Source organism: Leopardus geoffroyi, chromosome A1, assembly GCF_018350155.1.
Source record: "Leopardus geoffroyi isolate Oge1 chromosome A1, O.geoffroyi_Oge1_pat1.0, whole genome shotgun sequence".
In the NCBI taxonomy this organism is placed as follows: Eukaryota; Metazoa; Chordata; class Mammalia; order Carnivora; family Felidae; genus Leopardus; species Leopardus geoffroyi.
In genome coordinates, this window is record NC_059326.1 from 139,981,694 (window position 1) to 140,007,596 (window position 25,903).

Below are 25,903 nucleotides of genomic sequence, written 5' to 3' on the forward strand. Positions count from 1 at the left end.
GTTAAGATTTATAGTGAATTCACTGCAACTTCTCTTTCCTGCATAGTTCTTAAACACCTGACTGAATCTTTGGCATGTACTGAAGGCAATCAGTAGATTTTTAAGAAAGCAATCAATATTCCAGAATGTCTCGTCACAAAATTAGAAATTATGTAAAGATAATTGAGGTAAAACACAAAGAACACATTGTTCTCTTGACTCATATTGGTTCCTCCCTGACAATGAATTTTTATGAGCTGCTTGGACTATTAAAGAAAATTGATATTTTAAAGTCTATGATTATTTGTGACAGGAGTACAATACTTGTAGGCTTTTGTTTGTATATTTGTATTTATACTGAATATCTATGAACAACTGTGAGTAAAATACCTTCTGTTTTTAAATTGCTCATTTGTATAGTGCTTGCCACACATCACTTGAATGAATACTTATTAGATGTGAAACTCAAGTGCTTTATGACTTAGCTTTAAAATATTTAATTAAGAAATGAAGGGGCGCCTGGGTGGCACAGTCAGTTAAGCGTCCGGCTTCAGCCAGGTCACGATCTCGCGGTCCGTGAGTTCGAGCCCCGCGTCAGGCTCTGGGCTGTTGGCTCAGAGCCTGGAGCCTGTTTCCGATTCTGTGTCTCCCTCTCTCTCTGCCCCTCCCCCGTTCATGCTCTGTCTCTCTCTGTCCCAAAAATAAATAAACGTTAAAAAAAAAAATTAAAAAAAAAAAAGAAATGAAGGGGAAAGCATCTAGGAGCACAATATGAAGAGCTTATATGACTTTGTGGGGAATTATCTTTTAGAGTAATTTTTCTGAACACCTAAAACTTATACCTTCAAGAGCTGTCTTTTTTTCTTTTAACCAATTAAATAATATTCTTTCAAAATGCATGGCTTGATTTCCTCCCATCTTAAGCAGAACAAATATAATGTAGTCTACCCCTTCTACAGATGATAATTATGCATGTTAGTTCACTATGGGGTGTTGCCCTTGAGGTTTATTTAAGTGCTTAGACCAAAGGAGGGGATCAGAAACTAAAGCAGCACAGCAGTCTAGGGCCATATAGTAAATGATGGGGCCATCTGTTAAATGTGCCTCCTCTCTCTTCCTGTTCCCCTCCCCCATATCCATTGGCTTCCAATCTAGTCACTGAAACTCAGGAAGATTGAGGGAACCAGATCACCTTGGTTATTCTTGCACGAACTTTATTTTATATTCTTTTACACTGTTGTTTTAGAGGGGACCCAAGGGTGACTCTCAATGCTTTCATGCAGGTGTCAAGTGCATATGTTCATAGGCCTTTTCCTCTCATTTTCACGCCAGAGGCCTTCCTGTTTAGTGAAGTTAGCCAAAGAGTGCTGGAGACGTGACACATGACTGGACTAAGGTTTGTGTACTTTACAAGCTTTCAGTTACAAGCTTCTGGGGATCTAATATGTTCTGGGGATCTAATGCACAGCATGGTGACTATAGTTAATACTACTGTTTTATATATTTGAAATTTGCTACAAGAGTAGATCTGCCCCCCCTCCCCCCCCACACACACACATGGTAACTATGTGAGGTGATGGATGTATAACCATTTTGATTGTGGTAATCATTTCACAATGTATACATATATTAAATCATCACGTTGTACACATCAAATATATACAATTCTTCTTTGTCAATTATATCTCAGTAGAGCTGCTGGGAGTGCGGAAAGTCCTGTGTACTTTATTTATTTAAAAAAAAAAACTTTTTTAAATGTTTCAGAGACAGAGAGATAGAGAACAAGTGGGGGAGGGACAGAGAGAGGGAGACGCAGAATCTGAAGCAGGCTCCAGGCTCTGAGCTGTCAGCACAGAGCCTGAGTAGGGGCTCCAACTCATGAACCATGAGCTATGCCCTGAGCCCAAGTTGGACGCTTAACCCAAGTGCCATCCAAGTCCTGTGTACTTTTAAAGTGTAAGAAAAGCATGGATGGCCCACCCAGACATAGCTTTTTAAATTTTTTTCTGTTTGTGTCTTTCCTTAGAAGCAGGTCTTGGGACACAGATTCAAGTAAGAGTAGTTCATTTGACGGGTGAAGGAAACACGGGTGGTAGGGGTTTGAGAGAAGGCAGTGAAGGCAGCACAAAGAGTGCATGATGCAGCCAGGTACCCCTGTGGGCAACTGGAGTTTCACGGACTGTGCACTGGGCAGACAGCAGAGGGCGCGCTGCGCAGTCACTGAGCCCACCCTCCGCATCCAGCCAGTCCACAAAGGGTGTTCACGTGTGTCGTCCTGCATGTGTCCATGCCCAGCGCAGCAGGCATGGGCAGGGGTGTGTCTGACACCAAAGAGGGCCCTCAGGTGAAGAGATACAGGTTCGGTTGAGATGGACGTGAGGCATGGTAAAAGATAAACTGACACACACTGGACAGTTTAAGAGTTCATTTGAGCATAAATCAATAGGAATTGGGCAGTGCCAACCCACAAGTAGTCAGGAGCCGGGGAGAGACTTTTATAGAGAAAAGGCGGGAGCAAGGTAAGGAAACTGTTGATGGGCTATAGCTTCAAGCCCAGTTGGCTGTTTGTGATTGGTTGTCCTTAGGTTTCCATTTTGTCACCTTCGGGCATTTACAAACTTAGATTTTGGTTTGCTTAGGAAGGCCACCACAGCATTGAAGCCACCTCAATCTCATGGCCCCTTGTTTAATTAATTTAACAGGCTGCTTGCCCTAAAGTGACCATGGAGGGGGCTGGGGGGCTACAGGTGTGGCATCAGTAGTGTCCACTGTAGCTGGAGACGCTGACATGAGAATGACCCCAATGATTTGTAGACTTGCATTTTGAGAACAAATTAGCAACCTAAATAAAGAGGTAAACTGAGGGAATCTCAAATGACCAGAAACTGAGCAATTTGAGAAGCATACACTTGTAGCAAGCTACAGGTGAGTCCCTTGAGGATTTGCAGGGGCAAGGTGTGCACGGAAGGAGGAGTCTGGCCAGTAAGCTCACTAGCCTGAAGACAGGGAGATTCTTGATGGATATTCATTGCTTATGAGATACATTTCAGTCTTGTATAAATTAGGCATTTATGGGAAATCAGTCTCTCAGTTCTTCAAGTTTCATTTTTCCAAAGACACATACATGAGAGTCTCTGACTTCCTGTGGTTCCATCTTAGATTGAAGTCCTTTCACAAAACTAAAAGATAGTTGTGAGTTTCCTTTAACCATACTAGTATCTGGAGACATTGATCTATAATGTTTCTGGAAGAAAAACTCAATTCCTATTAAGTAGGTCCACACTGCCTGTCTTTTCTGCTTAAGTTACACAGCAAATTGTCTAACTCAGCCCCCTGCTTTTATAATTATCTAACTACTGCCAATTTGAATTTCTTCTGTCTTGAACAGTCAGCTGTAGTGAGATGACTGAGAGGTGATTGATTTTTTAGTGTCAGTTTACTCCACTTCCTCAAATCAGACAGTTTTTAAAATTACAGAGTAATGATTCTGGAAAATATTATGTCAAGCACTGCTTATTTATGAAAACTTTATACTGTCTTTGTAAGATGCTCAGCTGTGGGAGCAGTGAGTACAAATAAATAGGGATTCTGTATGTTGTAGCAGAGAGCTCTTTTTATTGGCCAGTATCCTTTTTGTGTGTGGATCCATTTCTCTCCACCTCCATTTGGCCCTGGGGGTGTGTCTGTAATGGGGTCTCACACATCCACATACCCTTACAGGGTTGGCATATCTGTTGATGTTATGTGTCTACTTGGCTGAGCCAAGAGGTGCGCAGATTAAACACTATTTCTAGGTATGTCTCTGAGGGTATTTCTGGATGAGAAATCAACTCCCATGGTTCTTAGGTCTGTGAGCTGAGGCTGGAACAACACCATCAGCTTTCTTGGGTGTCCATCTTGTAGACGGTAGGTCATGGGACTTCTCAGCCTCTGTAGACATGTGAAGTAATTCCTCAAAGTGAATCTCCACATATATATTACATAATATATATCATATTCTAGTGGTTCTCTTTCTCTGGAGAACCCTGATTAAGGCACCATGTGGCTAGGGCTGGGCCAATCTTAGTACAGTATTTGATTGAGCACACAGAGTGGAAACATGATCCAATCATGGCCAACCTATGTATGTGTTGTGTGGGGACATAGATATTATGGATGCTGGGAGAATGAAATTCTTTTTCTGCCTCATTTGCTAATCTGATAGCATAAGACTATGCATGGTTGTAAGTCACTATCTTGTCTCCCTTAGGTAGAGAGAGATTCCATGCAGAATGCAGCCAAGTAGAGGCAAGTAATGGGGACAAAAAGTTCTGGAGACTTTAGTCCCTACATCTGGCTGTTCTTGAGCTCAACATCAGGGCCTTCTGGGTTTTGTTTTTTTTTTCATGTTAGTTAACATACAGTGTAGTCTTGGCTTCAGGAGTAGAACCCAGTTATTCATCACTTAACATATAACACCCAGTGCTCCATCCAACAAGTGCCGTCCTTAATGCCCATTGCCCATTTAGCCCATCCTTCCATCCACTTTCCCTCCAGCCACCCTCAGTTTGTTCTGTGTATTTAAGAGTCTCTTAGGGTTTGCTTCCCTGTCTGTTTTTCTCTTATTTTTCCTTCCCTTCCCCTATGTTCATCTGTTGTGTTTCTTAAATTCCACATATGGGTGAAATCATATGATATTTTTGTCTTTTTCTGACAAATTGTTTTATTATCTCTGACAAATTATTTCTCTGGCAAATTATTTCACTTATCATCATACACTCTAGCTCCATCCATGTTATTGTAAATGGCAAAATTTCATGATTTTTTTAATCACTAAGTAGTATTCCATAATATATATATATATATATATATATATATATATATATATATATATATTTATATATATATATAAAACAACACATCTTCTCTATCCATTCATCAGTGGATGGACATTTGGGCTCTTTCCATACTTTGGCTATTGTCAATAGGGCTGCTGTAAACATTGGAGTGCATGTGCCCCTTCAAATCAGCACTTTTGTATCCTTGGAGTAAATACCTAGTAGTACAATTGCTGGGTTATAGGGTAGTTCTGTTTTTAACTTTTTGAGGAGTGGCTGCACCAGTTTACATTCCCATCAACAGTGCAGTAGGGTTCCCCTTTCTCTACATCTTCTTCAACATCTGTAGTTTCTTGTATTGTTAATCTTAGCCAGGTGTGAGGTAATATCTCATTATGGTTTTGATTTGTATTTCCCTGATGATGAGTGATGCTAAGCATCTTTTCATGTGTCTGTTAACCATCTGGATGTCTTCTTTGGAAAAGCGTAGTCATGTCTTTTGCCCATTTCTTCACTGGATTATTTGTTTTTTCAGTGTTGAGTTTGAGAAGTTCTTTATAGATTTTGGATACTAAACCTTTATCCGATATGTCATTTGCAAATATCTTTTCCCATTCTGATAGTTGCCTTTTAGTTTTGTTGATTGTTTCCTTTGCTGTGCAAAAGCTTTTTATTTTGATGATGCCCCAATAGTTCATTTTTGCTTTTGTTTCCCTTGCCTTCTGAGACATCTTTAATAAGAAACTGCTGCAGCCAAGGCTAAAGAGGTTGTTGCCTGTGTTCTCCTCTAGGATTTTGATGGTTTCCTGTCCCACATTTAGGTCTTTTATCCATTTTGAATTTATTTTTGTGTATGGTGTGAGAAAGTGATCCAGGTTCATTTTTCTGCATGTTGCTGTTCAGTTTCCCCAGCACCATTTGCTGAAAAGACTATCTTTTTTCCATTGGATACTCTTTCCTGCTTTGTTGAAGATCAGTTGGCCATGCGTTTGTGGGTCCATTTCTGGGTTTGCTATTCTATTCCATTGATCTATGTATCTGTTTTTGTGTTAGTACCAGATTGTCTCAATGATTATGCTTTGTAATGCAGCTTGAAGTCTCGAATTGTGATGCCTTCAGCTTTGGTTTTCTTTTTTCAAAATTACTTTGGTTATTCAAGGTCTTTTCTGGTTCCATACAAATTTTAGGATTGTTTGTTCTATCTCTGTGAGGAATGCTGGTGTTGTTTTCTTAGGGATTGTATGGAATACCTAAATTGCTTTGGATTGTATCAACATTTTAATAATATTTATTCTTCCAATCAATGAGCATGTAATGTTTTTCCATCTCTTTGTGTCTTTTTCAATTTCTTTCATAAGCTTTCCATAGTTTTCAGCATAGAGATCTTTTACCTTTTTGGTTAGGTTTATTCCTAGATATTTTATGGGTTTTGGTGCAATTATAAGTGGGATCGATTCCTTGATTTCTCTTTCTGTTGCTTCATTATTGGTGTATAGAAATGCAACCAATTTCTGTATAGTGATTTTGTATCTCGTGACTTTGCTGAATTCACGTATCAGTTCTAGCAGTTTTTTGGTGGAGTCTTTCAGGTTTTCCATGTTGAGTATCATGTCATCTGCAAAGAGTGAAAGTTTGACTTCTTCTTTGCCAATTTGGATGGGTTTTATTTCATTTTGTTGTTTGATTTCTGAGCTAGGACTTCCAACACTATGTTGAACAACAGTGGTGAGAATGCACATCTCTGTTGTGTTACTGACCTTAAAGGGGATAGCTCTCAGTTTTTCCCCATTGAGGATGATATTAGCTGTGGGCCTTTCATATATGACTTTTATGATGTTGAGATATGTTCTTTCTCATCCCTACTTTCTTGAGGGTTTTTATCAAGAAAGGATGCTGTATTTTGTCAAATGCTTTTCTGTGTATATTGAAAGGATCATATGGTTCTTATCCTTTATTTTATTAATGTGGTGTATCATATTGACTGATTTGTGAATATTGAACCAACTCTGTAGCCCAGGAGTAAATCCCACTTGATCATGGTGAATAATTCTTTCAATGTCCTGTTGAATTCGATTTGCTAGTGTTTTGTTGAGAATTTTTGCATCCAGTTTCATCAAGGATATTGGCCTGTAATTCTCTTTTCTGGTGGGATATTTGTCTGATTTTGGAATCAAGGTAATGCTGGCTTCATAGAATGAGTTTGGAAGCTTTCCTTCTGCTTCTGTGTTTTGGAACCATTTGAGAAGAATAGGTATTAACTGTTCTTTAAGTGTCTGGTATAATTCCCCTGGGAAGCCAATTGGCTCAGGACTCCTATTCGTTGGGAAATTTTTGATAACTGATTCAATTTCTTTGCTGGTTATGGGCCTGTTCAAATTTTCTATTTCTTCCTGTTTGAGTTTTGATAGTGTGTGAGTATCTAGGAATTTGTCCATTTCTTCTAGATTGTCCAATTTGTTGGCATATAATTTTTCATAGTATTCTCTAGTAATTGTTTGTATTTCTGTGGTGTTGATTGTGATCTCTCCTCTTTCATTCCTGATTTTATCTATTTGGGTCCTCTCTCTTGTCTTTTTGAGAAGTCTGGTTAGGTATTTGTCAATTTTTTTTATTCTCTCAAAAAGTAGCTTTTAGTTTCATTGATCTTTTCCACTGTTTTTTTCTACATTGTGTATTTCTGCTCTAATCTTTATTATTTCTCTTCTTTTGCTTGGTTTTAGGCTTTATTTGCTTCTCCTTTTTTCACTCTCTTAGGAGTAAGTTTAGGTTGTGTATTGGGGCCTTTCTTGCTTCTTGAGATAGGCCTGAATTGCGATGTACTTTCCTCTTGGGATTTTCTGCTGCATCCCATAGGGTTTGGACTGTCGTGTTTTCTATTCATTTACTTTCATGTATTTTTTTTATTTCTTCTTTAATTTTCTGGCTAACCCATTCATTCTTTAGTATGATGTTATTTAACTTACATGTATTTGAAGGCTTTCCAAATTTTTTCTGGTGGTTGATTTCAAGTTTTATAGTATTGTGATCTGAATATTTGCATGGTATGATCTTGGACTGTTGAAGGCTGGTTTGTGACCCAGTATGTGATCTATTCTGGAGAATGTTTCATGTGCACTTGAGAAGAATGTGTATTCTGCTGTTTTAAGATGAAGTGTTCTAAATATAGCTGTTAGTCTATATGGTCCAATGTGTCACTCGAAGCCATTGTTTCCTTGTTGATTTTATGTTTAGATGATGTGTCCATTGTTGTAAGTGGAGTACTAAAGTCTCCTACTATTATGGTATTAGTATCAATGAGTTTCTTTATGTTTGTGATCAATTGCTTTGTATATTTGAGTACTTTCAAGTTGGGGGCATAAATATTTACAATTGTTAGAGCTTCTTAGTGGATAGGATATAATGCCCTTCTTTATCTCTTATTACTCTCTTTATTTTAAAATCTAGTTTGTTTAATGTAAATATGGTACTCTCTCTTTCTTTTGACCTTCGTTAGCATGATAGATCGTTCTCCATCCCCTCACTTTCAATCTGCAGGTGTCCTGAGGCCTAAAATGAGTCTCCTGTAGGCAGCCTATAGATGAATCTTGCTTTTTTTTTAATCCATTCTGATATCCTATGTCCTTTGGTTGGGGCATTTAGTCTATTTACATTCAGAGCAATTATCAAAAGATATGAATTTACTGCCATTGTGTTAGTTGTAGATTTGGTGTTTATGGTGATGTTTTCTGGTCCTTTGCAGTCTTTGAAGTCTTTGGTCTTCTTGTTTTTTTCCCCCTCCACTCAGAGAGTCCCCCTTAAAATTTTTTGCAGGGCTGGTTTAGTGGTCACAAACTCCTTTAGTTTTTGTTTGTCTGGGAAAGTCCTTAGCTCTTGTTCTATTCTGAATGGCAGCCTTGCTGGATAAAGGATTCTTGGCTGCATATTTTTCCTATTCAACACATTGAATATTTCCTGCCATTCCCTTCTGGCCTGCCAAGTTTCAGTGGACAGGTCTGCTACTACCCATATGTGTCTACCGTTGTAGGTTAAGGACCTCTGGTCTAGTTGCTTTCAGAATTCTCTCTTTATCTTTGTATTTCACAAGTTTCACTGTGATATGTCATGGTGTTGACCTGTTTTTGTTGATTTTGAAGAGAGTTCCCTGTGCCTCTTGGACTTGGATGTCTGTTTCCTCCCTCAGATTAGGGAAGTTCTTAGCTATAATTGGTTCAAATAAACCTTCCACCCATTTTTCTTGCTCTTCTTCTGGGATTCCTATGATATGTGTATTGTTTAGTTTCATGGAATCGCTTAGTTCTCTAAGTCTCCCTTCATGATCTAGTAACTTCCTTTCCCTCTCTTTTTCAGCTTCATTATTCTCCATGATTTTGTCTTCTGTTTCACCTATTCTCTGCTCTGCTTCTTCAGTCCTCATTGTCACTGTATCTAGTTTATTTTGCATCTCAATGGTAGCATTTTTAAATTCATTCTGACTGGTTCTTAGGTCTTTAATCCCTGCAACAAGGGTTTCTCTAGTGTCTTCTATGCTTTCTTCAATTCCAGCTAGTCATCTTATGACTGTTGTTCTAAATTCTTTTTCAGATATATTGCTTATATCTGTTTTGAGCAGGTATAATCCCTGGCTGTAATTTCTTCTTGATCTTTCCTTTGGAGAGAATTCCTCCATCATGTCTTTTTTGACTAAGTTTCTGTCTTTTGTGTGTTTTAAAAGCTTGTTATGTGTCCTGCACCTGAGAGTACTACTATATTAAAAAGGGGTCATACACTGTCCAGGGCCTGGGACTCCAGGAATTGTTTCTGGGGTATGGTGTGTGCACTCTGCTGTTGTGTTTTGGTTGCTCTTTCCCATTTGTCAGTCCTCTGCAGAGCTTCCCCTCGCTTACAGTGGTGGAATGTTTGGACCTTTAACTAGGTATGCTTTGATTTGTTTGTTGAAGTAACTCTGAGAAAAAAAAAAGTGGGGGTGGAGGAAGCCTGATCCTATAAAAACAGAAAAGGAAAGGGAACAAAAAGCAAACACAGAGAATCAAAAAAACTATAAGGCCAATTCCAAAGAAAAAGAAAAGAAAAAGGATCAAAAAAGCAGAAGAAAAGAGAAAAGAAGGAAAAAGAAAAGAATAAAATGCATATGTATGTATATATATAGGTGTATATATGCATATATATATATATGTGTATATATGCATATATATATATATATATATATGTATATATGGAAATGATAAAAAACAAATCAGAAACTATGAGCCTCATTTCGAAATTAAAAAAGAAGAAGCAGGAAAAAAAAAGTTGTCTGTTGGTTGCTTGGCGGGTAGTGGCTATGCTAGTCTGGAGAAAGGCCAGCTGCATTGGCACTGACTCATTCTTGCCTCAGTAAATAAGCAGTTACTGGGCACAGAGTGGTGGGATTTGGTCTAAGTGGGTCCCACCTCCACTGGGAGCTTCTGTGTTGCTCTATGAAGTCCTGTGTTGCTCTATGAACACCTTGTTGGTGTTGGGGGGAAAATGGCGCCACTCCAATCTCTTGTCCTGGCTGGGGATCCCAATGCCCGTTATTCACAAGCAGCCCTCAAGGTATAGTGAGGGCAGTCAGCTTATCCTGCACCACAACCATCTTGCGCACACAGCTGAGATTCAAAACGCAAAGTATTAAAGGACGCTGCATGGCACAGATCTGCTCCCCTCCTCTGGAGTAGAGCCTCTCTACCCTGGTGATGTAAGGCCTTTGACTGGTACCTGCAGCGTCTTTTGTCCCTGGGGAGGCAATAAGCACTCTCCCAAAAGTATTCCAGGAAGGGGACCAGTGCACCCTGGAGATCTCTACATCATGCTCTGCACTCTGGGCCAGCTCTCTCCTCCCCAGGAGCATAGGCAACATCTCCACTCCAGAGAAAGTCACACACTTCCAAAACCTCAGAGTTTGAGCTCCAGAAGCTGTTTGCAAAAAATAACTGGGACATTCAGTACTTCTTACGCCCCAATCTGTGGTCCAGAGAGGTTTTCCTCTTGTGCTAACTTGATGCTGCACCTTCTCAGCTCTTCTCTTTCTCTCCCTGTTGTCTCTCCACAGAAAGGATTCCCTTCCCCTCTGTGGCTTGGCCGTTTTTCTCTCCCCCAATTCACATCCATGCACTTCCCACCTGCCAAGCTATCTCCCTCCATCTGTGGAGATCCTTCTGTCTCTCCACAGTTCTATTTCCTGGGGGTTCCAAGTAATCTGACCTCAGTACAGCTGTGTTTGAGAGATGAGGAAAGCCCAGGATCCCCCTTCTTCTCAGCTATCTTAACTCTGGGCCTTCTGTTTTTCTGTGAGCTAATTCCTTTTCCTCTTCTCTCTCTTCCTCTTCAGTTTAGTTTGACATAGGTTTCTAGCACCTGCTGTAGAAGGAGTTCTGACTAAAACACTTACTCAGAACTGGCAAGAAAATGAAAATGAGAAAATGCATCAGGAAAAATTTTTGAGAAATTAGCTTGATGATGAAAAATCTCCTAAAATACAATACAAACTGATTTAATATCAATTAGCAAAATGTTTTTTGAAACCAGAATTTGTGTGAAATTATGACAGAAGTTTTCAATGGCTTTTGGATTACAACACCCCTCAGGAAAAAAATAGCTAATATTTATGTTTACTTGCAGAAGAGAAAATTTCTCCTGAATATTTTGTTCTCCTAGCACCCAGTTCCAATAAGTTTGTGAAAGCTGGTGAGTAAATATATCTATTGTTTTATAATTCAGTTCCTATGTCCAACTTTATTTCCAGGGTTAGGGGATTATATTGTGAAGTGAATCCCAAACACAAAAAGCATTTCTTCGTGTGCAATATTTACACTATCCAGTAAATCAAATAGTACTTGTAATTCCTTTGAGAATTTGTAGGAAAACCATGAGATTTCAGTTGATGTCTGGCCTTGGAAACCTCAAAGGTTCATTATGGGATGGTGAGTCTTGTGGCAAATCCTTGTTCTCTCCTAGTCACCAAGATTTCTCATTGCCACCAAGCAATGATCTTAGCTATAGGTGACTTGCCAAAAAAGCGACCCATAGCTGTACAGCAAAAATGAATAATTCATAATTATTATGAGGCTTCTTCATTCAGAAGTTCAGAGCTGTGTGAGTTCTGCCATGTAACATATTCATGGAAGCAGCTAGGGTTGTGAAAAGCAAGGAGGGTCACACAGTGATTGAGACAAATCATCTCTTCTCAAAATTTGTTTTCAGGACCACTTAAACTCTTAAAAATTATTGAAAAATTAAAAAAGCTTTTGTTTATTTGGGTTATATCTCTTTACATTCACCATATTAGAAGTTAGATCAGGAAAATCTAAGTATTGGGAAGCTTACATGCACATGGTGCAGGTTATGAGTTTCCAATATTCTAATTTATATTGAAAGGTTAGAGTTTGTAATTGGCAACAATTACTGTGTTCTTTTCCTAAAGTAACTAGAATGTGAAGTGACGATGTCCATTAATACCCAAATATGAATAACCATATTTTGCCAGTGTTTTTTTTAAGACAGCATGGTGTTCTCTCAGAAAAGTGTCTAGTCCAGGGGCGCCTGGGTTCCTCAGTCAGTTGAGCGTCCGACTTCGGCTCAGGTCATGATCTCACGGTCCATGAGTTCGAGTCCCATGTCAATCTCTCTGCTGACAGCTCAGAGCCTGGAGTCTGCTTCAGATTGTGTGTTTCCCTTTCTCTGCCCCTCCCCCACTCACTCACACGCTCTCTCTCTCTCTCTCTCAAAAATGAATAAATGTTAAAAACGTTAAAAAGTACACTAAAAAGGAGTGTACTCAGGAGTTGAGAACTAACAATTTTTAGTGCTTTATCAGGGCGTTCTTTATGTGACACTGGCTTATTTTTTAACTGCAGGCACATGGCAGTGAAGAATTCAATGACTAAAAGAATAGTTTGGTGCCACTGCTTTGATTGGTGCTAAGGTGCCAGCAGTTTTACCCACATTGCTTTTGTGCCATCAACACAAAGGTCAATCCAGTGGAAAATGCACTTATCATCTTAATATTATTATGAAAATAATTTGACCTTGTGGATTCCTTGAAAGGAATTGGGAACTGCCAAGGGATAGCAGACCATACTTTGAGAATCACTTTTATTCTATCACTTAAATGCTATTTTTCTATCACTTAAAAATGCTATTATTCTATCACTTAAAAAAAAAGCCTTCTTGAGTGCATATTATTGCTAGGCAGTTCTAAGTGTATGGGGTGTGTCTGAACAAAACAAGGAGCTCTGTCTGCACAGAGGCTGTTTTCTAGCAGGGTAGTGATAGACAATCAGACAATAGATATTATAAATAGGTAAGTTCGGAGATACATTAGGAGATGATAAGTGCTGTGGAAATGTACAGAAGTACAGCAAGGTAAGGGCGATTGGGAGTGCTCGAGGTGTCCAGTAGCAGGTGGAAATTTTAGACTGATCAGGATAGACCTCATTGCAAAGGTGATATTGATAAAGATTTTTTTTAATTTTTAAATTTGAATCCCAATATAGTTAACATACAGTGATATATTGGTTTCAGGTGTACAATATAGTGATTCACCAATCCTATATCACTCAGTGTACATTACGAGTGCACTCCTTAATTCCCTTCACCTATTTCACCCATCCCCCATCCATCTCCCCTCTGGTAACCACCAGATTGTTCCCTATAGTTAAGAGTCTTTTTCTTGGTTGGTGTCTTTTTCTCTCCCTTCCCCCCCGCCCCTCTCTTTGCTCATTTGTTTCTTAAATTCCACAAAGAGTGAAATAATATGGTATTTGTCTTTCTCTGACTGACTTGCTTCACTTAGCTTAATATTCTTTAGCTCCATCCATGTCATTGCAAATGGCAAGATTTCATTCTTTTTTATGGCTGAATATTTTTTTTTTCAACGTTTATTTATTTTTGGGACAGAGAGAGACAGAGCATGAACGGGGGAGGGGCAGAGAGAGAGGGAGACACAGAATCGGAAACAGGCTCCAGGCTCTGAGCCATCAGCCCAGAGCCCGACGCGGGGCTCGAACTCACGGACCGCGAGATCGTGACCTGGCTGAAGTCGGACGCTTAACTGACTGCGCCACCCAGGCGCCCCTTTTATGGCTGAATATTATTCCATTGTATGTATATACCGCATCTTCTTCTTTTTTTAATGTTTATTTATTTATTTTGAGTGAGAAAGAGCACAGAGGAGGGGCAGAGAGAGAGAGAGGGGAGAGAGAATCCCAAGCAAGCTTGTGGCTAGCTAATAAAGGAGCATTTCAAACAAGGGAACAGCCGTATAAATATGGGAGTATGCGTGACACGGTCAAAATAGCATAAGGAAGCCAATGAGAAAGGAGTGGAGGTATCGAATGGTGAAGTTTTGGGATATGTGGTCAGAGAAGGAAGGGAGGGAACAGATCATGTAGAGAAATAGTAACTGCTAGAGGAGTTTTAGCAGAAGAGGGACTTGACTTCTCTTATGCTTTAAAAAGGTCATTTTTGTTGCTGTATTGAGGATAGACTACACAGGACAAGGAAAGAAAATGGAAATTAATTAAGAGACTTGTGCAGTAATCTGATGAAAGATAACAGACGGTTGGGCCAGATGTGGAACTGGTGAGAAGAGGGAATCCACAGAACTTGGTTCTGATATGGAGTGTCAGAGAGAGAAGTCAAAGGGAACTTCAAAATGTTTGGTCTGAGTAACTGTAAAGATAATGTATCTCATATATGGAAATTAACTCAAAATTTACCATAGATCTAAGTATAAAATGATAAACTTTTAGAAGAAAACATAGGAGAAAATCTTCATGACCTATGGGTAGGCAGAGAGTTCATGACACCAAAGGCATGATTCGTAATATAAAATTTAAATATATTGGACTTCATCAAAATTAAAAATTTTGCTCTGTGAAAGACACCATCTAGAGAATAAAAATAAAGTGACAGTATGGGAAAATTATTTGTAAATTACATATCCCATGGGATATATATTTATGTGTATACACACACACACGCACACAATTTAAAGTTAACAATAGGAAAACAAGTTTGAAAATGAGAAAAAGATGTGAACAGATACTCCCATAAAAATGGCAAATAAGCACATGGTAAGATGCTTAACATCATTAACCACTAGGGAAATGCACCTTAAAGCCACCAATGCGTCTCTTAGAATGCCTAAAATAAAAAATACAGACAATGGCATATGCTGGTGAGGATGTGAAACAGCTGGGTCTCACATGTTGTTCGCAGGCATACAAGATGGCCCTGTGGAGAACAGTTTAGTTTCTTCTGAAGTTAAGTATCCACTTATCATGTAACCTAGTAATCCCACATCTAGATGTTTGTCCTAGAGAAATGAAAACTTACCCTGATTGAAACCTGTACATGGATATCCATAGCAATTTATTTGTAATAAGAAAAAATTGCAAATAATCCAAATGTCTTGTCCTTCAATAAGTGAATGAGTAAACAAGCTGTAGCATTTCTATATAAGTGAGTGTTGCTCTGCAGAAAAAAGAAAAAGAGGAAGATGCATGTGACAACTTGGAGGGATGATGTCAAGGGTGTTCTATTATGCTAAGTGAGACAGCCAATCTCAAAAGGTTACACACGATATGATTCCATTTATATAATATTCTTGATATGATAAAATTATAACAAGGGGAAGGTATCCATGGTTGCCAGGGGTTAGGGATGCAATGAGGAGGGCATGGCTATAAATGGGTAGCATGAGGGAATTTCTTTGGGGTAATGGAACAGCTGTAAATACTGATTGTATCTACTGCTGGTTACAAAAATCTAAACATGTGATAACATCTCACAGAACAATGTACCAAAGAGGAAGAAGCATGCATGTTAAAACTGGTGAAATACAACTAAGTCTGTACTTACTTGTATTTAATAGTATCACACTGATCGTAATTCCCTGGTTGTTGTAATTATACTATGGTTATGTAAGATGTTATTTTGGGGGCAAGCTGGGAAAGGGTTCTCAGGAACTCTATACTATTTTTGCAAATTCTCTTTGAGCCTAAAATTACTTTAAATGAAAAGAAAAACGATAGCATTTCCATTAGCTGGGATGAAAAAGGCTGCATATAGAGCAGATTTTAGAGGAGATGAATTCAGTTGTGGATATCCTAAATTGGAGATATCTATTTTATACACTTATGTATACAAGTGTGGAGTTTGGGAGAGAATTCTGAATGAGATATACATTCAGGAAATGAATTTAAAGCCAGGAGACTGGATAAGCTCATCTAGGGCAGGAATATAAATCAAGAAGAGAAGCAGAGGCAGGAAGGAGCCTTGGGGTACTCTATTATCAGACAGCTTGAGAAAGTAGAGAGAACTCTGACATTATAGTTTCAAGTTTAGTGTTTCCCTTTTATTGAAAACTTTGTGGTGTGCATGCTTGTGTGCATGTGTGTATGCGTGTGTGCATGTGGTGTGTGTGTGTGTGTGTGTGTGTGTGTGTGGCTTGATAGAGTTCTGTTCCAACCAATAGATAGTTTTACTGGTAGATTTGAACCTCTTTCAGTTATTATGGTCTTTCTCTATTCCTCTGTACTTTATTAATTACAGTAAAAATTTTCAGTGTATCAGTAGGAATGCTCCTCTCGCACCTTTTGGGATGAGCACTGGGTGTTGTATGGAAACCAATTTGACAATAAATTTCATATATTGAAAAAAATAAAAAATAAAAAATAAATAAAATTAAAAAAAAAAGGAATGCTTCTCTCTTTTCCTCAATTATTGAACTCTGGTCAATGATTTTACAACCTATTCTTCTAATGCCTGCTACTTCAAGGATCGTGTATGGTAACCTCACTGCTTTGGGAGAAATGAACATGCGTTCAGGTAAAAGAGGATGGAGCATCTGCTGTGAGACCACTTTCCTTAATGGAGAAATAAAGACACATTTAGGAGAAATTTTCTCATTATCTTCTTATTTTGTTTTCCTGAAATCATGGCTCTTTTATGGCCAGTCTGTACTCTTGCCATTTTTGTCTTCAACCAAATGTTTTATCTCCTTTGCCACCATCTTCCCATTACCATTGCTTTTAAAAAAATAATTCACTTAGTTAACTGAGTTTACCTTCATATTTAGGCAAATCACTATAATTACTTTATATGTTTAGGAATGCAGCCTTGGTTAGAAGGAAATTATAATCCGTAATGCATACGTTAGAAGACAAGAAAAGGTGAAAATCAATGATCTAAACATCCACCTCAGGAAGTTGGAAGAAGGACAGCAAAGTAAACCCAAACAAAGGAAAAAGAAAGATATAATAAAGTTAAAGGCAGAAATTAATGGAATAGAACAAACATACAGTAGAAAAGATCAACGTAAATGAAAGTTGGCCTGTGCCAGAAAGATTGACCAAGAAAAAGAGAGAAGTGACAAATTACCAATATCAGGAATTAAAAATGGGACGTCACTTTGGATCCTATAGACATAAAAAGAATATAAGAGAATATTGTAAAAATTCATTCCCATGAATTAAAAAATAAATGAAATAATACAATTCATAGCAAACACAATGTACCAAACTGACATCTGTTTCTAACATAAGTAGAAATAGAAAATCTGAATAATTCTTTTGCAAATTGCCTATTTATACTCTTTGCTCATATTTCTATTGAGATTTTTGTCTTAAAAAAAAAACAACCAATAGAATTTCTTTAAATGCTAATACATTAACCCTTTGTCATATTCATTGCAAATATTTCCCCCAGTGTTTTTACTTTCGTGTTTTATTCATAAAGTATAGAAATTTATATTATACAGTTAAATTTGTTGAACTTTTTCATTATAATTTCTTTTGCTTTTATGCTCAGTCTATCCCTGTATAGTTTCTTCTAGTTTATGATGTTGATGTGTGTGTATTTTTAAATTAATTCTTAAAAACTTGGGGAACTTAGTGTGATGTGTGACACGAAGCAAGGGATCTTTTTCTTCCCCCTGGACTAGTCAGTATTCTTAGTGTCATTTAAAATATAACCATTGATTTTTCCACTGGTTTGTGATGCTTCCTTGACCAAATATTAAAAACTTGTAGGGTCTGTTTCTTTGAAAATTTCTCTCTTCACTCTTCTTTGGCGTTACTCTTTGAAATTTTTGGCTTTTCCTTCACACCTTTTTTCAAAAAAAATTCAGAGTAATTTATCATGTTAAAAAAATTCCAGGGAATTTATGTAGGCATTTCATTAAAGCTAAATTGTAATAGCTATAATATATCAAATGGTTAGGGGCACCTGGGTTAATCATCCAACTTTGGCTCAGGTCATGATCTCACGGTTTGTGAGTTCAAGCCCTGCATCGGGCTCTGTACTGACAGCTCAGAACCTGGATCCTGCTTCAGATTCTGTGTCTCCCTCTTTCTCTGCCCCTCCCCTGCTCATGCTCTCTCTCTCTCTCTCTCTCTCTCAAAAATAAAGAAACATTAACATTTTTTAAAAGTGGTTAAAGTACATATTTTTGAAAAAAATTTTTTAATGTTTATTTTTTGAGAGAGAGAGAGAGAGAGAGGGACATAGCATGAGAGGGGGAGGGGCAGAGAAAGAGAGGGAGACACAGAATCCGAAGCAGGCTCCAGGCTCTGAGCTGTCAGCACAGAGCCCAACGTGGGGCTCGAACCCACAAGCTGTGAGATCATGACCTGAGTCGAAATCAGATGCCCAACTGACTGAGCCACCCAGGCGCCCCTAAAGTACATATTTTGTAATATGACATACATTATCTGTAACATGGGAATAGTGATACTTGACACATTGTTTGGAAAGATGACATGAAGTGAAACAGGGTGTAAAACACCTTGAATGGTCCTTGACATGTTAGTAGGTGCTCGTTAATTAAAATAACTAAGAATTACTAACTCCCATTGTTCTATGCCTCTTAATAAATGATGCCATTTATTACCATTAGTAGTATTTGATGTTTCCGTTCTTATATGTAAAATGTGTCTCCTTTTATGTAAATCTTTTATATCTTTCAACAAAATTCTAATTTTTTTTCATATCAATCACACTCTTTTTGGTTAGTTTTATTCTTAGGTATTTTATAGTTTATACTGTTGTTTTGCATAGACTTGGTTTTTTTCCCATTATATCTTTTTGGTATTGATGCTGTGTAGGCAAGACTTTGAAAGTGTTTATTTATCTTATTTAAATTTATCTGATTATTTGCCAAAAAAAAAAAATGTAAGAGCTTTTCAGTTGATTCTCATATGGGCTACAAGTAACGATGGTCTTGTGTCCTTACTTCCAGTAGTTAAATTGCTATTTTTGCTCTCAATTTCTTTCCTTAAAAATTTTTTTTTAATGTTTATTTATTCTTGAGAGAGACAGAGAGACAGAGCATGAGGGGGAAGGGGCAGAGAGAGAGGGAGACACAGTATCCGACACAGGCTCCAGGCTCTGAGCTGTCAGCATAGAGCCCAATGCAGGGTCGAACTCACAGACCACAAGGTCATGACCTGAGCCGAAGTTGGACGCTGAAACCGACTGAACCACCCAGGCGCCCCAATTTCTTTCCTTTTCAAATTGAGTTCAACAGAAGAATGATAGTAGTATATTTTCTTGTTTTGATCTTTATTTTGAATGAGAATGCCTCTATTTTCTTGCTGTAAGTTATTTTGTTGGCTATTAGAGTAATTCCTCTTATGTTAAGAAAGCATTCTTGGGGCACCTGGGTGGCTCAGTCAGTTGAACATCCGACTTCGGCTTAGGTCACGATCTCGCAGTTCGTGAGTTCGAGCCCCGTGTCAGGCTCTGTGCTGACAGCTTAGAGCCTGGAGCCTGCTTTAGATTCTTTGTCTCCTTCTCTCTCTGCCCCTCTCCTGATCATGCTCTGTTTCTCTCTGTCTCAAAAATAAATAAAACATTAAAAACATTTTTTTTTTTAATTTAGCATTCTTCTCTTTCTAGTGCACTGGGTATGATTCTCAGGCCATAAACTCAGGTGTGTGAGAAAACTAATTGAAGTAAATTTGTATTTTGAGGCTTCATTCTGCCAGATGGCAAGACCTTAATCTCAATTTAACTGGTGTTACTCCTGTCCTTTTCCAAGGGGTTTACATTGTGCCAGGGTGCACAGGGTGGGGCCTCTGGGGGTGGGAAGCCATCTTATTCCAGCCAGCTTTGAGGCAAGGGTCCAAGGGGCTAGGCGAGGAGGAGCTGCAAAGGTGTGGGGTTTTCTCTTTTCTCTCTGAGATTGCACTGGGATGTGGTAAAATCAAGGAGTGTTCAGAGAAGTTTTGCTTGCCCTGAGCTCCCTGGTCTTGCCTTGACAGCTTGTCCTCCTGTTATAACATTCATAAGTCTGTAGGTGTGGAGTAAGGTCAAAAGTGAGGCATGAAATGAGGCATGGTGGAAATGAGAAGGTGGGTGAGGGTCCAGGCAGCAGTGGGAACAACATGAGGAAGGAAGAGGGGAGGATGGAACAAAGGAAAATTCCAGTAGCAAGTAGAAAGAATAGGTCTAGGTCAGCATAAATTGGCTGCTGCTACATCTAAGCAAATTTGCCAGCTAGTTCTACTGAGGGGCTTCCTGTATTTCAGTTAGATATAATGAAAAAGAAAGCAGGCACAACCGCAAACCCAATATTTTGAAATACAAACACTTATCTTATATTCTGTATTTAAGCATATATAAAGTTTTCATACAAAGGGCAGAAAATTGAGGCAGTTAAAAAATGAGCATGCAAAGAAAATTTTGACCTGTCGCTCTGATTTTGATACAACATAGCTTGGGAGATCAGAGAGAAATGTTGTATTCCACCACAGTGTGTTTAAACAAGAGAATGTTTTGATTTCCTTGGGAAGACAAGTCTGCACCATGTTCTTCCTGTTCTTTGAAGAATGCAGCAGGCGGGAAAGCTGGTTCTGGGTAACTGTGATCAGCAGTGCAGCCTTCCTTCTCCAGATCACAGGCTGCCATGTAGTTCTGAAGCTGCCTTTTGGGGCTGTTGTTTTTTCACTCTCTGTCTGATTCATTCTGAGTCATGGGGAGCGCACTCCCAATGCAATGAGGTGCACTGCAGAGAGGGCTGGCCTGCTCGTTCTGCACCAGTAAATGTCTGCTTGAGTCAGAAATGGTTGGGAGAGTCACAACACAGGGGAAAGAAAATGGGAGTGTGAGGGTTCTGCCTGGGAGGATTTGAATGAAGTGAAATGGGAGTAACAAAGAGAGTTTTCTGGGGTTTTCCTAGGGACCACATAATGGACTCATGTGCTTGATGGGTAGTTATATTTCTCTGTGTCATGATTCTCAAGCAACCAAGGTGCCATGTCAATAATAGCATTCTCTCCTAATGAAAGGTTCCACTGAAGCATGTCTGGCTCCAGTCGGAGGTTAGGGATGGGGAGATCACGTCAGTGGCAGAACATTACAAAATGGCAAGTCTCCTTGGTCATCAGTCTTCCCCAAATGCATTTACTTGTAGTCTCTCAGTAGGGGATGGAAGGGTATCATCCCAGCCCCGCTGGAGGGACATGATTTTCCAGGCTGTGAGAGGCTTCTGTTCACTAAGAATCTGCTGAAGCTGAGCACGGCTTGAAAAATTTAATCTCCGCAAAAGTGGCCCTGTACTCGATGAGAGTTTCTTCCAAGGAGATAGGACAGAGGCATTACTCCTTCAGGATATTAAAAGCTAGAATATAATGGAAGTGTGGTACATTTCTCTCCTTCCCTCATTTCTGTTCTTGTTACAATTACTTCAAACAGAAGTATGTTAAATTAGAAGATGGAGACAATTAGTTAAAAACTCTCTCATTGACCTCTCTTTTGCCTCAAAACGTGAAAATCCAGCGGGTTTGCTGTGGTAGTGCTGCTTCCATTCACCAGAGACAAGAACCATAACACATTAAAATGAGAGAAGGAGGCAATTGGTTGCATTAGTGGCAAAAGCAATTGGAACAAAAAGTATTGGTAGTCTGGAAATCATTCCGTGTGTGATTATCTGTGTGCTTTGTATTAAGAAGAAATACTCATAATGGAAGGACATGGGGGATAGCCTTCTTTTCATTGGCACAAGAACTTTTACTTGAGAGTCCTATGGTTCTAAGGCATAAAAAAGCAAATTTGCCCCTGAGACAGTGTAGTGTGCAGTAAAAGTCATTTTCAACACTTCTTCTGAATTCAGCTCACGTAGCCTTCTCGTAGGCTATAAGGAGGTTCAAGCTGTTCTAAAACAGTCATCACGATCCATTACACTCTGTTCCCTGTAGCTTTTGTTCCCAGTTGCATGTGATACTGTAATTGTGAGAGAAAATTTAAAGTACATGCTGACTTTACATATGGAAGGATTATAGTTTCACTCGTTCAAAGCATTCTCAAATATACCATCAAGAATCTCGTATGGAAAACCCAGGGCGAAGATACCATTTTGAAAGATGATATATCAAATCAATATTCCTTTTATGTTAAGAGAAATACCTTAGGAGAAAAATACCTCTTGAGTTTGTGGCTTGGTATACATATGGGAAACAGAAAATTCAAGCCAATAATTTAAGCCGTAAAGGTTTGCTGCAAATGCCTATATCACTGAACAAAAACATTTTGCCTTTTGAAAAATTAACAAAAAAAATTTTTTTAAGTTATCTTTAATTGGAGATTTTATGGATACGATTTCTAATTAATGATAAAGGTATCATATATCATATGTTAAATTATGTTTGAGTGCAATTATTCTCTTTTGGGATGTTGCAGACCTATTTTTGAAAGGCTCAGAAAACAATGAAGAGAAAACACAAACTTTCATACTAGTTTATTCCTTCAAACTCTAGGGAAAACTCAACATTTTCTCCTAAGAACCAATTCCTGCTCCTATGCTCATTATTGTTTCATGTTTTCTAGCCATTCTGTCTTCTTTGAAATTCCTCACTCTTTACTTCTCTGTGCTGTTAGCAAGTCCCACTAACTCTTCTCTCATAAAGCTGCTCTCCTGCATAGCATCTCAGAATTTTATGAATTTGAAGGAGACTCCTGTAATTCAGTTTTTTGAAAACTTTCAAAGTAGCATAAACTTCTCTGCAAATGATACCTAGAAGCCCTCATATTACTCCTGCTGCTACGACTACTACAACGGCAACGACAACGACTACTACTGCTATTATATCTGATTTGATTGAAGCCAGAATGGAAGGGAGGGTCATAGTTCTCTGTCTATTTGGTCCGTACTTACTGGAGTGCTGTTGCCTTCAGAGATGCTTTATTTAATCCCAAGGGATCCTTAGAGTGGAAGAAACAAAGCTTCAAAGGCAAGTGTCTCATCCAAGATCATTAAGCCAGTTAGTGCAGAGCTGGGACTAGAAGTCAAGTTAGAGTTTAGTGCCCTTTAGTACCATTATCCCTACCATCACTGTTACCACCTGATACCTGCCTTATTGCAGTACGTTCTTAGTAGTCTTTCCTCTCTCCTCTTTTACTCCCCCATTTCCATAAGCTATTTTGTGTTCTTTCCTTTGTGCAACAGCCTCTCCATTACCTATAAAATCCAGCCTCAGTCTTTATGGGTTCCTTTCAGGCTCTTTACAGTCCGAGCTTTTTCTTACATTGTTCCCCAGTTCAAAGCCACCATGCTACTCTGGTTGGCTTCTTTTCTGATCCTTGAATCACCTCTGAGTCTTTCCTTATACTCTTCCCTCTATCTGGAATGTTGGCTTTCCATTTGTGCTATCCTTCCATGCAAGATCCTTGAAACATGTTCTGACTACACCAGTTCACAGTTTCCCCTTTTGTGTTTTGAAGGAATGTATTCTGTACTTTTTTTTTTTTTTTAGCTTTTATATGTCATATGGGTAAGAATATGCATTGTTTCATCAGTAAAAATATAAGTTTTCCTAGGACATAGACCATGGCTTATTTTGTACATGATACTGACACCATACTGTGAAAACCAGCTGTATTTTGTGAGTGAATTAAATTGGATTGAGGTAACGAAAAATTATCCTGCTCTTGATCCACAAGGATCCACTGCAGCATTTTGCATGTAGCTGATAATGGTTGCTCCAGCTGACTCTCATCCATTTTACTTTCCCACCATAAAAAAACTGGATCTAAGATTTTCTATTTGATCATATTCTGTAGCTATGCCATCAGCTGAATCATTAAACAATTCTAATTGAATATAAACAGATGTCAATAACAATTATGTAAATGTTTTATTGCAAATGACTATTTCTACAAGTTTTCAATAAATGTCATACACTTGCATAGTACAATGAATATAATTCATTTTCAGATTAATAAGAATCACACCAAAAGCCATATTGGCTCCTGGAGTAGATGCTGTCTATGTGTCTCTCATACCCAGATAACAGACTCAGGCAGGACTCTATGCCTTATCTGTCTAAATATTTACAATGGGAATTCACATGGCAGGGTTATTTGAAATGAAAAATGGAGTCAGAATTCTGTCTGGTTATTGATTTGACAACGAGGGATAATGTTGCTAATTAGGTTATTGATGTGTTTTTTCTTTTTTTTTTTTTATTATTTTTTTTTTATTTTATTTTTAAAAAAAAAATTTTTTTTTCAACGTTTATTTATTTTTGGGACAGAGAGAGACAGAGCATGAACGGGGGAGGGCAGAGAGAGAGGGAGACACAGAATCGGAAACAGGCTCCAGGCTCTGAGCCATCAGCCCAGAGCCCGACGCGGGGCTCAAACTCACGGACCGCGAGATCGTGACCTGCCTGAAGTCGGACGCTTAACCGACTGCGCCACCCAGGCGCCCCTTGATGTGTTTTTTCAATATACTTTTGTTAATACCTTTTTATTATTATTTTTTAATGTTTGTTTATTTTGAAAGAGAAAGAGAGTGGGGGAGGGACAGAAAGAGAGGGAGAGAGAGAGAATCACAAGCAGGCTCTGTGCTGTCAGTGCAGAGCCCTATGTGGGGCTTGATTCTACAGAACCATGAGTTTATGATCTGATGCTTAACTGACTGATACAACCCAGGTGTCTCTATTAATACCTTTTTAAAAAAACCTACAAGCTATAGATTTAACTCAATTTATTGAAAGTATGTTAACATTATTGAATATAATTAACAATATCTTAGTTTTCCCAACATGGTAAGAGTGTATTATGCCAAAGAAGATGCCTCTTAATGCAAGAGTAAGAGGTATAACTCATAGGTATTTGATCAGTTTGGGCAAAGCCTTTTTTTTTTTTTTTTTTTTTTTTTTTGAGAGAGAGAGAGCAAATAGTGTGAGTGGGGGGAGAGGGACAGAGGGAGAGAGAGAGAATCTCAAGCAATCTCCATGCTCAGCATGGAACCCCATGTGGGGCTCAATACCAGGACCCTGGGATCATGACCTGAGCTGAAATCAGTTGTTTAACTGACTGAGCCACCAAGGCACCCCATTGGCAGAGCTTTTTTGATATATTCCCAGAAATTGAGAAATTGGTATTTCTAATGATGGGTAGCAAATCTCTTCACAATTCAGGATGATTTCCATTTCTTTGCTTTCAACAGAATTGGAGAAGATCTAATTGAGTTGTCAGCTGATGGATCACAGAAATAGTACTTGGAGATATGCTACTGTGTGGTTTTGGCATGTAAAGTGGAAGAAGTTCAAAGAGTTGAGTGACATTTTATAGCAAATTATGCTCCAATACTGTCTATTTATATATATGAGTAAAGATTCCCAGAGTTCCCAAAAAACATATTAGAATTGGTACCAAACCCAATCTCATTATAGCAATAAATAATTACCCACCAAAACATGAAATGAAATGAAAAATCCTCATCCATTCAATTAACAAAATAATTTCTAATTTTAAAAATATATTTAAAATTTACAATACATTTATGTTGCTTTTAGTAAAGTATATACTAATAATACTTGTAGTAACAACTTAATCCAGAAGGAAAAATTTTACCTTGAAGGATGAAATGACACCAGTAAAAAACTTCAAGTATGAAGGTATTTTATGTGAAGATATTTTGTGGGGAAGGTGGAATGGAAATACGATTTCAGAGAGAAAAAAGAATGGTATAAAGTTTCTAAGTGTTGAAGATCAACTTGTTTATCTATCTATCTATCTATCTATCTATCTATTTTTTCCAATGGATGGTATTGGGTATCAATAGCTTTGGTATTTTCTTT

General features: G+C 38.4%; 1 long non-coding RNA gene across 1 annotated transcript in view; it reads left to right on the forward strand.

The window, feature by feature from the left end:
- The window catches only part of LOC123607014, a 46,573-nt gene extending 21,061 nt beyond the window's left edge, over window positions 1-25,512 (forward strand). Inside the window, exons 3-5 of the long non-coding RNA XR_006716611.1 lie at window positions 1,314-1,375; window positions 11,436-11,501; window positions 25,270-25,512. This is a non-coding gene — a long non-coding RNA (uncharacterized LOC123607014). The remainder of the gene's footprint in view (window positions 1-1,313; window positions 1,376-11,435; window positions 11,502-25,269) is intronic.
- Window positions 25,513-25,903: the final 391 nt, after the last annotated feature.